Below are 13,162 nucleotides of genomic sequence, written 5' to 3' on the forward strand. Positions count from 1 at the left end.
CCTCAATTACCTTTTTCAAACGTATATTTGGAGTCAAGTCAGCTTTGATGTGCTCTCCCCAGATTCTAGAGCTTTAATATCAGGTTGATAGGATGAAAAAAAGTGAATTCTTGAATCTACCAAAAACTCATGGAGGCAAATGTTCTAAGTACTGGGGCTAATATAGGTGAAAAGCTGATCTTCTGTCCTGACACTGCCCACTGGGTCCACCCTGGGGTCTGGAGGGGGACACAGGGTACCAAAGGACACACAGGTGTTGTGTGTGCATCTCTGCTTAAATCGGAGGGAGGCTGACGGTCATCACGTGCTCTCCTTGGTGCTCTAAGTGGGGGTGAGGGATGAGATCTGACTCGTCTTGGACCACAGATGAAGGCTCTGAAGCAGGGTGGGGAGGCCTGGGTGGGTAGGCGGGCTGCAGAGAGAGTTGCGTGGGTACCAGGTACCGATCGCTTACTCTGCTCAAGGCCTGGATCTGGAGAGCTGGGAGGAGCTGACCACTCCCTGCCTGCAGGCACGTCTTGCACAGCCCAGACCTCCAGGCTCCACAACTCTGCCTGTAAAAAGAAGCCAGAGGCGCTGACCTGGCTCCAGAGTGCTGTATACAGACCCAGTTCAATGAGAACCAACTGCCAAAAATCCTCTTCACTGACCCCATGCGAAAACAAAGAATCCTTCTGATATTAGTAAAATGCACCATTTACCGTCAGAAGAACTGCTCTTTTACCCATCCCTTCGGAAACATTTTCAGGCAATAGCACCTGCACTGTTGCCATATTTTTGCACACTCCAGCGACCAAGGGCTATTCAGAGTCTGGACAAACCCACAAGTGGTCCTTCCCGTCAAATGCTGAAGGATTAAAAAAAGAAGGCAGGCAAGCAAGAGACAGGAGAAGCGACCTGCTGGTTCAGTTCAGGAGACGGGTGTCTGCGGTAGTTTACAGCAAAGGGACTCCTCCCAGCAGGCCCATCCAATCTTGCTGCTCAGGTGGAGAACGTGAGTCACTCACATCTCGTCCAAACCGTGCCGGGCTTGTTGACACAGGCCTGCTGAGCTCTCGGACCAGGAAGGTCCCCTGGGCCTCTACAGGGCAGGCCACTCTACTGGACTGACCATCTCCCCAGCCACAATCTGTCTCATGCAGATAACCTCGGACAGGCCTCCGGGGGAGATGGCCAGTAGTGCCCCGAGCCTGTCACCTTGGTTGTTTCCAGCCCTGGGGGGAGTATCACCCTGCTTTGCTCAGGCCAAACACCATGCCAAAGTTCTCACTGCACGGTGTTGCCACACCTACTGGGCACCAGCGTCCTCTGAAGTGCTGGGAGGGGTCAGCCTCTGGCCCCCTGAGAGCTTACGATCCAGTGTGTCCAACACGGAACAGGTGGAGCAGCTAGAGGAAAGAGCTGGTCCACAGACCATCCAGCCTGTGCTGAGCACGGCGGGAGGCACGCTCCCTCGATTCTCTGACATCCACACGCGCTGAGTGACTGAAGCCACGCCCACCTCCGTCCCCCGAGATCCCAATGGTGTTGGTGCCTAATGCGCACGTATCTGACCAAGACACAAAGAAATACCCCATCCACCTCCCACCTAAAACCACCACCGCCGCCGTTGCCAGCCAGGCTCGGGGCAGCCTTTTTATCTGCAAGGGGACAGAGGAGGGTGCAGGACACTCTGCAGAGAAGGGGGACAGGCAGGGTCACACGCACCATGTACCCCTGTCCCCGGATGTTCTTAAGTAGAAAAACTCGGTGACAACCCTCAAAGTGACCAGCTTTCCTGTCACCTCCCCTCCACCCCTAACCACCCTGCACTCAACACATTCTGGATACAATGTCTATTTCTTCCCGCCTCCTCCTGCCTGAACCTGAGTCCCCATGATCCACAAGATCCTTCCTCAAGGAAGCCCGGCTCAAGTTCAACTGACCTGCAGTGTTTTTGTGTTTTTTTTTTTTGCGGGGTTGGGGGGTGCGTAGGGCAACGCCTTACCTCCCCTCAGAGCTCCTGCGTGGTGACTGTGAGAGCCACATTCTGGACTCTCAGCTCCTATCCCAGCGTGTGGAAAGTGTGCATTTCTATTTTTATGTCCCTTTCCCTCACCTAGACTTCAAGCTCCTCAGACAAGGGCTGCTACAGTCACAGTTAAGAGAACACGGGCCCGGCCGCTCCCCTGCAGCTCCGCGGATACCAGTCTGTATCACACCCATTTAACTGACCCACTCCACTGGAGCGAGGGGGTGTATGAAAATACAGTTTATCATTCCTGATCTTGCGTGTGTTTTCTCATTCTCACCCCTCTGGAGCACCAATGGAAAACGCATCCGGGGATGGGGTGAGGGGAAAGGCAGTCCAGTCCTGTTCTGTCCCCGATCCTCAGGAAAACTACCCAATTCCTCGGGTCAGAGTTTAACTTTTACTAACAGGCTAAGAGAAGATAATGACTGACTCTTATTTCACAAAGATCCTATGTAAAAAAATTAGATGTGTGTTGGTTGGTTTGAAAATGTATCAAGGTTACAGCACCTGGCATGCGGTAGGCACCCAGTAATTACTTATGGAGTCAGTAAAAATGGAAATGTGTTAGATGATATTTTGATAGGATGCATGGTTCAGGGGAAGCATACTGATCATGGCCTGCTAGTCACGCCAGCACGTGGACAGTCTGCTCTCAAGCGACTGAGAACACGCTTTCCAACCCATCTGCACACCATTCTCACACCAGCATCTCCTACATGCACATGAGCATGCTTCGCTCTTGGCTCCGCAGCTGACTAAACAGTCAGTCTTCTTGACTTTTAAAAGATGTTTCTATAACCCATGTCATGGCCAAACACAGGACATATAGTTATAAGGATAAGAAATAGAACAGAGCATGGTTGGGTACGGAAAAATTGCTATTTACTGGTTTTCAGGAAGCATCTCTCTTCACTATAGTCATATGTTCCTAACTCTTAAGGTCAACACTAGTAGAGCACTTCATAGGACTGGGGGTGGGGGGATTGGGAGGGATGGGTACAGTACTGGTTTCTCCAAAGTCTTACATGCAGCTATGGCGGGCAGTTTCCCCAGGCCAAGCCTAGGAGGACACAGGGAACAGGGAACATAGGATATGACCGTAGACATGACCACCTTCCAGCCCTGAAGCCATTTATACCTAGAAATACATATGGTAGAATGAAACAGGTAATGACCATGACAACAATGCTTCCCATATGAGTAATATCTCATATTGTCCCAAACACTTTTATATGTATCATTTAACCTGACTGCTATATCAACCCTGTGAGATGGCCTGGGTAGCTTACCTCCATCTTCAGACTGGGAAACTAAACTTCATAGAGTTTAAGGGACTTGCTTAGTGCCACAATGGCGGGTCTGAGCCAGGACTCAAACCCCCGGGCTTCGAGCCTCGGTGCTTTTCCTGCTACGCCCCGTGATGATCACCTCCCCCACCATCCACACCACGTGCCCCTTCTGCCACTCCAGTCCCATGGCACACCATGGGTAAAAGCCACACTTAGTTTTAATCGTGGTGCCAAGCTGTGGTCTGCTAAACCCTCCCAGCCGGCTTTCACAGCTTTCTTTATGAACCGTGGTGCCCAAGGTATTTGCACCAATTTGTTCCAAGAGGGCAGTCTGTCGGAAAATTTGCTTTCTGAAGCTTCACGTCCCTGAAACACCATCTGCCCCAACCCGCCTGTGGTTTACCACGACTCCCAGCATCATTACAGCTTCTCAGCTAAATATCACAGGATTAGCCAAGTCTACGGGGATGGAAGACAGCTGGTTGGAGAAATTCAGTCAAACCTAACACAGCTGGCTTGCCAGCTAGATCGAAAAGCTCAAGCTGTGTGATTGTGGGCAACTTGACACTTTTTTTTCACTGTTAGAAAGGTTATATCAAACGAGACAGGGTTTGGGAAAGTAGTTTTGCAAACCATAAAGTATTATATAAGATTTTGTTACCACTATTCCATTTCCCACATGTGTGTGATCTGCTTTGTCCATTATCTGTGGAAATCATGTCCTGTGGTGACTCAGAACGCTGCTGTTGCCGTGCCCTGTCTCCAGATGGCAAGTCTCAGGTGACGAGGTCCCAGCTTGAACCTGCTCTGGGCTTCAGATAGGACAGCTGTGTCTGGGAGGACACCAGCCAGAAGCTATTTGCATGAGGAACTGAGATGCCTCCTGGGGAGAAGCTCAAACCAAAGGAAGGAGGAGTCTGGCGGGCAGACCCTGAGGCAGGGATAAGTCCTGCCTTTGTGGTTAGTGGGCAGGGGGCGGGGAGGGATTGTTAACCCCTACGGTGCCTGATGCCTAGTTAGGTTTCTCTCCCTGTGCAACCTCTCCTGTGATCTACGGAGAGCAAGGTGGGGGGCTGGGTGTTGCTGGGAACAGTGAGAAATACAATGGAAAGCTCTGTTTTCCTAAAACTCTCCAGGGTTTAGGGGCACACTGACGGGGTACACTGACGGGGCTCCCCATGCCCTCGCCACCCAACACTTTACGACAGGCTCCCTGAGGTTGTAACAGCTCAATGCTCTGTGTTCAGAATCATACGTGGATTTAGGGCACTTTGCAGGAGCTGAGGTCCTAAGTGAGTAGGTGGAAGAAGAGCCAGTGAATTTTGAATTTTAGGGTTAAAATGCTCGAAATAGGGAGTTCCTGGCGGTCCCGTGCATCCACTGCAGAGGGCAGGGGTTCAATCTCTGGCTGGGGAACTAAGATCCCACAAGCCGCGTGGTGCGGCCAAAGAAATAAAAAATAAAAATAAAATGCTTGAAATATAGTTACAGGCTGGATGATCTTGACTGATCTAACATTAGTTTCACCTGCTGGCATCTCAGAGGTCAATGTTGTTTCCAAAGAGCAAATACAGTGAGAGGTTCTTTCAAAAGATATTTTGTGAGTATCTATTATGTGCCTGGCCCTGTCTAGGCTCTGCAGATACAAAAAGCAGGGCAGACATTGTGTCTGCTCCTGCAGATCTTACAGTCTGGTGAAGAAGGCAAGCAGCAACCTCATCATAAATGCCAATTCACAGGCAGTCTATATAGAGCAGCAAATTCAAAGAAAGATCAATAATGAGCCCAGGAACAAGGATCATCCTTAAAGATAAACCTACTTCCCCAGTTTGGTCCAAGATCAAGCCTGTCCTCAACCACACCATTAATCAACTAGCGTAAGAAGGGTACGCCAGGGTCCAGCTCAGGCTCTGAAACACATTCAAATACTAGCTGCAACCCTGGACAAGTCACTTCTCTGACCTTCTGCTTCCACAACTGTAAAATGTGGCAAAGAATACCTGCTCTCCTTGCCTGAATCAAGGAAGCAAGTGTGAACTTGCTTGCAAGCATGAACTTCACAGCATCCCGACATACTTCTGCCTCTTCCCTTTTTTCCCAGCTGAGGAAAGATCTAAATCCAGACCTCCATCTGAGCTCCCGGTTTCATCTCCCACCTCCCCAGGAAGGTTCACCCCTCAGTCATCTGCTCTTCATCCCACATCTTTAACTCTCTATTGGGTCTTGCCAATTAGCACTTCAACAAGTGCAAATCTCTAAAACAACCACCTACACAAAAACCTTCCTCATCTCTACATCACCATCATCTCTACATCATCATCCTTCCACAGCTGTTACTCAGTCTTCTCCCCACTACCCGACATTCTGGAACAGATGTTTACATCGTGTCTTCTCTCCTGTTTCCTGCACTGTGGTTTCTGGCCCCACTACTCCGCAGAACCCGTTCTGCCCAAAGACCCCCGGGAACTTCAGTGTTGCTACACACAGTATACACTTTACACCCAATGGTCCTTATTTCACACGACCTCTCTGCTGATTTTGACAAAGGTGACCACTGCCCCTTCCTGAAACACTCTTTCCTTGTTTACACCGCACCTTACTGGTCCTCCCTAATGCCCAATCTTTCTTGGTTTCCTTCACAGATCCTTCTACCTGGCCCTGTAGACTGAGTAGTCCGGGCCTTTTCTCAGGTGTCTGCTCTTCTTTTATTTATTTATTTTTTTTTTGCGGTACGTGGGCCTCTCACTGTTGTGGCCTCTCCCGTTGCAGAGCACAGGCTCCGGACGCGCAGGCCCAGCGGCTACGGCTCACGGGCCCAGCCACTTCACGGCATGTGGGATCTTCCCGGACCGGGGCACAAACCTGCGTCCCCTCCCTGCATCGGCAGGCGGACTCTCAACCACTGTGCCACCAGGGAAGCCCCTGCTCTTCTTACTTGATACCCACCCAGGTAATCTCATCCATTTCTATGGCATGAGCTGCCACTAATATGGGGTGACTCCCAAACTCCTTCCTTTACCCAGACAGCTCTCCTGTGTCAGATACATCTGAGTGTGCTTTCTGCACACCTGCACCTGGATGTCCCAGGGCACCTTAAACACAACAAAATCATCATTTTCATCTCCTTATCCTCCCCGCTCCACCAGAAAAAAAACGCAGACCTCCTCCTATTCCTTTTCAATTTCTTATCACTATCCATGCAATTGCCTAACACAAAACACTGGAAATCATCCAGGGAAATTTTAAGGATTTGAGTTCAGGGTGGTCTCAATGGAACCCCAAAGGACATGGGCCAAACTGGAGGCCCTGGTCCACTGAAAGACAACCCTTCAAGCCCATTGCTCTCATTGGCTCTCCCAGGATGAGGATAACCTAGAAAGAGATTTTAGTCAGGATACCTGGGTCAAGACTCAGCCCCACCCCTTCCTCCAAATGCCGAGAGAGGCTAGCCTGAAACTTTGAGAGGCCCAGGTCGGTTGTTCAATGTTAACAACTCTTCCCTCCAACCTTCAAATGGGAAGCAACTATTGCCACCCTGTGGCCAAGTGGAGGCACTACGGCTCCTTTACGAGGCCAAAGGTTGGCCAAGTAGAGACTCCTTAGGAGATGAAGCCCAAAATTTAGTGTTATAAAAAGGAATTTTGATATTTTTAGGTTTGGCAATACTGGTTTAAATTTAATCGGGATCCATCAAGTGGCTTGGTATCTGGGGTTATCATGTGGTCTAGAATGGTGGGGAAAATGAACCAGTGGCATTGAGGAGACCCTCTTTTACCTGAGGCTCCTATTCTGAAGACTGAAGCACATTTTCCGGTTGGATTCATCAAAAGCTAACATTAGTGTCAGCTGGCAGAGCCACTTCTGATTCCCACGCATCTCTATCCCATAGCTAATGGCTCTCTGAATCAATCCCTTGGACAGCTGGTGGCTTTATTTGTTTCTGGGGATAATATAACAACAGTAGCCATTTAGCTATGTCATAGGGACCAATGAGCCACTTTGAGCTTGGAGGGAGGTGGGCACTGCTGAGATACAAGGTGCACTGAAACGCAGCTGAACTGTACTGCTCACTGGGGGAGTCATCCAAAATAATATCAGGGAAAGCCATTAAAGACTGGAAGTGTGTTCCTGATATCCACAGAGTGAGAGGAGGCAGGCCTACATTCAGTTACTAACGGAACCCACTGTGAGAGCGGGCTGAAGCCCCACTATGAGAAAACCAGGTTTCAGAACAGTCGCTGAGATCACACACAGCTAATAAATAGTATGGTTAAGATTCTGGGCTTCCCTGGTGGCGCAGTGGTTGAGGGTCCGCCTGCTGATGCAGGGGACACGGGTTCGTGCCCCGGTCCGGGAGGATCCCACGTGCCGCGGAGCGGCTGGGTCCGTGAGCCATGGCCGCTGAGTCTGCGCGTCCAGAGCCTGTGCTCCGCAACGGGAGAGGCCACAACAGTGTGAAGGCCCGCGTACCGCAAAAAAAAAAAAAAAAAAAAAAGATTCAACCCGTGACCACCTAGAGGGGTGGGGTAGGGAGGGTGGGAGGGAGACGCAAGAGGGAGGAGACGTGGGGATATATGTATATGTATAGCTGATTCACTTTGTTATAAAGCAGAAACTAACACACCATTGTAAAGCAATTATACTCCAATAAAGATGTATTTAAAAAAAAAAAGACTCAACCCCGCTTTTCCTTACCATCAAAGCGTGTTTTCTTCTCTATAAAACAAGTTGGTGCCTGTTTGTCTTTACTTTATATTTTTGTTTTGCTTTGGGTTAAGAATTTACACATTTGATGACCATCCTTTAATAATATAGTCTCTCTCTTTTTTTTTTTTTGCGGTACACGGGCCTCTCACTGTTGTGGCCTCTCCCGTTGCGGAGCACAGGCTCTGAGGCCACGGCTCACGGGCCCAGCCGCTCCGCGGCATGCAGGATCCTCCCGGACCAGGGCACGAACCCGTGTCCCCTGCATTGGCAGGCGGACTCTCAACCACTGTGCCACCAGGGAAGCCCTATAGTCTCTCTTTTTCCCCAGACAGAAGATGAGCACAAATCACAACTCTCCATTAATTACTTAATGGTTAGCAATTCTCATGCTAGAAGATGTTTCTCATACAAATTTTTAAACTCCATGGTTATTTTCTCTACACTATATGCAAAGCTATGTAAAATCAGTTAATTTGGGGGCAAAGTATGATTAATCCTCACAATGTTTATAACATCATCAAAAATCTTTACAATTGTAATTAAAGGAATACATTTATTTATGAAGTTTCAAAAAAACAAAAAAATAGAATTTACACATTTGAAAGATGCTCCTTACCAAGTCATGTTTAACATACCTACGGAGAAGTGAAAAATAACCTCCAACCTCTTAGGATGTTTTGGGCAAATGTTTCCTCCCCAGGGACCACTTAGAGCAGGTCAACCAGAAGTCTGGCTTAACAACGAGTGACTTAACAACCAGGAGGCTGCGTACCAGGTTTCAGGAATCCTCTATTGCCTCAAGTCTAGTTGGCCCCCTGCTGGTTTCATTCCATAACTGCAAAAAGCCTTTCCCATTTCTCAATAGGCCCCTGTACAGAAGGTTCAAACCTTGCACCCTGGTGATCAGTCATAGTCAAAGTAAATAGACCTTTTGCCAAGCACATTATCACTGAGTTCCTGGCAAAAACCTCTAGGTAGATTTTTTGAAACACAGAACAGAAATGGAATATTTTCCTTGAACTGAAAGGAATAGAGTCTCAAAAGATCCAGAAGTCAAACAGAATTTATGTACTTATTGCTGCCAGATATACTTATTTTTTAAATATTTATTCAAATATACATTCATTCTTCAAATATTTACCAAGTGCCTACTATGTGTCTGGGTATAAAGCAGTAAATAAAATAGCTATTGCCTCATGGAACTGCCGTTCCAGTGGGGAGACGGACAATAAATAAGCACGGAAACAAACATTCATTATAAATTTTTAAAATGCTATAAAGTTTTAAAAAAACAAAAGGGCTCTGTGGCAGAGAAGGGGGGCCACTCAGAGAAGCTGGGTAGGCCTCTCTGAGCAGATGACTTTGAAGCCGAGCCCTGCAGAGGAGGACAGGTATACGCAGAGTGGAAAGAACAGGTGAGAGCCTGGAGGAGGGAAGACACTGGTGTGGGTGTGGGGCTGCAGGGAGGTTGGGAGGGATGAAGGCAGAGTGCAGGTGAAACGGGCAAGGAAGTTGTTGGCCTTCACAAGCACAGCCTAAAAGGCATCTCAACATTAACCTGTGCAGGGCTTCCCTGGTGGTGCAGTGGTTAAGAATCCGCCTGCCAATGCAGGGAACACGGTTTCAATCCCTGGTCCAGGAAGATCCCACATGCCGCGAAGCAACTAAGCCCGTGCGCCACAACTACTGAGCCTGTTCTCTAAAGCCTGCAAGCCACAACTACTGAGCCCGTGTGCCACAACTAATGAAGCCCACGCGCCTAGAGCCCGTGCTCCACAACAAGAGAAGCCACTGCAATGAGAAGCCCGCGCACCGCAATGAAGAGTAGCCCCCGCTCGCTTCAAGCCCGCGCACAGCAATGAAGACCCAACGCAGCCAAAAATAAGAAACAAAAAAAACAAAGAAAGTTCCTTTCCAGGATATCATGCCAATATCCTGGCGTCACCCCTGGCTCCTCTCTGTTTTTCAGTTCCTACCTCTAACCCACTGGCAAATCCTATTGGCTCCAACTTCAAATATATCCATCCTCCGACCATGCCTCGCCACTTCTCTAGCTGCCATGCTAGTACACCCCTCACCTGGATTATTACCTTAGTCTCCTAACTCATCTCCCCCATTGCAGTCCTCCCTCCCTACAGAGTATTTTCAAGACAGCAGTTGGAGTGGTCCTTTTCAAAGGAAGGCTGATCACATCACTGTCCAGAGTCTCCAGCGGCTTCAGATACACGCTCAAAGGAAAAGCCAAAGCCGCTGTAGGACTGTAAGACCCTATGACATGATCTGTCCCCACACACCACCTCCCACCTCCCCTTCCTGCCCTTACCCCAGTCTCATCTCTTCCTGCGCTCCTGAGTCCTGGGCTACAGCCATACTAGCCTCCTTGCTCTAACCTTATGGCTTTCGCATTTGCAGCCCTCTCCACCTAGGACATGGATCACACAGCTGACTCTCTCAACTCTTATTTTTGCCTGTCTTCCCAGTGAGGAGTCCCCTGCCCCTATTTTGTTTCCTCCATCCCCCTCTTCTGCTTTATATTTTTATAGCACTTATGACCATTTGGCTTATTACATATTTTACTTATTTCTTTATGTAATGACTCTATCTCCCCTGTCCTGCCAATCTTTCAGGTTCATGTTCATTTCTTCAGTACCTAAAACAGTGCCTAGCATTCAAAAAATGCTTGTTGACTTGACAAATGAGTGGTGAGAACAGTGGGCTACAATGGACTAGGAGAGGACAGGAGGTGAGGAAGTACATTAGCATGTGTGGAAAGGTTGCTGTGGAAGAAAAATGGTAGAGTAACTCGAAGGGATATGGGATCAAAGGAGGAAATTTTTTTTTAGTGGGATATATGACCCCAGTGACCTAATAGTAATTTACACTGATACTACATCCTATTTTAAAAGGAGAGTTTATTATGCTATGTTTGAGAGCTTATATACATCTTCAATAGTGAGATTAATCTAAGGATTATACAACTAATTAATCAGAGTAGACACAATAAGAGGAAATTGTCTTCCATGTGCCACTTATTAGACAATGAACAGCGCTGCATGCAAAGAATTGAAGAGTCCAGTAATTGTCACCTAAAATGACAATGATGATTCATTTAGAAATGATTTCATGGTAGAATAGTTGGAGTATGCTAAAACTTTACTTTTGTTTCTCTGAACTGGAATATTACCTGCTTGCAGGTGAATAAATTTAAATCCTACCCCCAAGCTAAATGGAAGCTTCAAGAAGTAATTCACTCAAGGTCACATTACTGATAAATGATGGAGCTGCCGGTTAAATCCAGATATCTTTGGGAACAGTTTATGTTAAATGTGCATTAAAATTCACACCAGAATATATGTATGTATGTGTATGTGTGTGTGTGTGTGTGTATGTATATATATATATATATATATATATATATATATATATATATATCGTATTCTTTCTATAAAAATTAGAAAGAAAAACTTTCTAACTTGGTCCTTCATAACAAAATACTAAAATAAATGTTGAAGGGATATGGAAGATACCCCATGTATCTGTCAGACCCCTGGGAATTAGCATGAATGAATGTCAGCAGAGACAATGCAAATAAACGGATGAGTTGAAACAATCCTACACTCACATGAGAAAATATTAGACCACCCAATAAATTAAATGCCAAACTCCAGGACAGGGAAAAATCCCAGGCTTATTTTGTTTCCCTGTTAGCTTGCACCCAGCTGGCAGAATTCTAAGATGACCCCCAAGATTCCCACCTACCGGTGTACATGCCCTGCATAATCCTCTGCCTTTGAGTGTGGGTAGGACCTGTGGGCTATCACTCCCTTGATAAATGACAAAAGTAATGAGATAGTCACTCCTATAATTATATTGTATTATGATTAGCAGACTAAAGGGATATTCTCCCTCCAGATTTGAGGAAGTAAGCTGCCATGTTGTGAGCGGGTCAGTGGCTTACAACCAACCTGAGAGTGGCCTCTGAGAGCTGAAAGGGACCCTGCTGACAGCCAGCAAGAGAAAGGGGACTTTGATCCCACAACAGCAAAAAACTGAATTCTGCCAACAACCTAGATGAGTTTGGAAGAGGACCCCAAGCTCCAGCCAAGACTGCATCTCCTGTCAACACTGTGATTTCAGCCTGATGAGACTGAGCAGGGGGCCCAGCTAACCCACGCCTGACTCCTGACCAAAGGAAACTGTGAGCTGATCAATGGGTGTTGTGTTAAGCTGCTAAATGTGTGGTAATAGAAAACCAAAACACAAGCCGATATTCATCCCTTCCACAGACACTGAGGAGACCCAGCATGGTTATGACGTCACATTACCCCAAGGGTAATAATGAAAGCAGTTTTTAATTCTGAATTGTTCTAATCCATGCTCTTTCACACCTCCAATGCCTTTTCACTTGACATTACCTGATGAATTCCTATTCAAACTACAAAACCCAGGTCAAATGTTGCTTCTTCAAAACAGCATTTCCTTACAGACACCCCCATCCCCTCCCAAGCAGAATAAATTACTGTGTTCTTTACTTCCATGGCAGCAGCTTGCCTGTCCATCTATCAAAACACTGGCCATGATACACTGTAATAACTTCTCCCGGCTCCCACCCCACAAGACTGAGAAACTTTTAGGGCAGAGCTGCCTCAGTCTCCTGCACGGTGGCCGGCACAGAGCCGGTGCTGAACAGCTGGCTACTGAGTAAAGGAAAGGAGGCTGTGGATACACATAGGCTGTTGATGCCCAGGGAGTTGCTGTTTCTTTTCCACACAGATGATCAGGCCTCCAGTATTAATGGAAACCTAGAAAGCCGTCTCCATGACAACAGCTGGGTGACTAATCAAGCACTTTTACTGGTCAAAAGGGCAGATATTTACTGTCTTGAAAGAGCTGGTCTGAAATGGGTAGGTGTACTTGAAGCCAGAGTTGGTAGCAGACGCTGGAAAGGATTTAGATTCACCCCAGAAGGGGTGGTGCGAAGCTCTGTCTGATTTGTTCTGCCTCAAGCCCTGTGCTAGATTTGCATGCTTCTGATTCAAATCATCTGTGTTAATCCATTCCTGAAATCAAATGTCAGCCTAAATAGACAACAACTCCACGGAGTTAGTTTTACTCAATGGTTTAAAACTATGGGTAACAAGACAGAAATGAG

The 13,162-nt window shown here is 47.4% G+C and overlaps 1 protein-coding gene across 2 annotated transcripts in view; it reads right to left on the reverse strand.

Moving 5' to 3' along the window:
- SCG5 (secretogranin V) overlaps window positions 1-13,162 on the reverse strand; it is a 55,166-nt gene that overhangs the window by 38,401 nt on the left and 3,603 nt on the right. The gene's annotated exons all lie outside the window — the stretch shown is intronic.

This window comes from Aethalodelphis obliquidens, unplaced genomic scaffold, assembly GCF_003676395.1.
Source record: "Aethalodelphis obliquidens isolate GAN/ISIS:26980383/991018 unplaced genomic scaffold, ASM367639v1 scaffold51, whole genome shotgun sequence".
Taxonomy (NCBI): domain Eukaryota; kingdom Metazoa; phylum Chordata; class Mammalia; order Artiodactyla; family Delphinidae; genus Aethalodelphis; species Aethalodelphis obliquidens.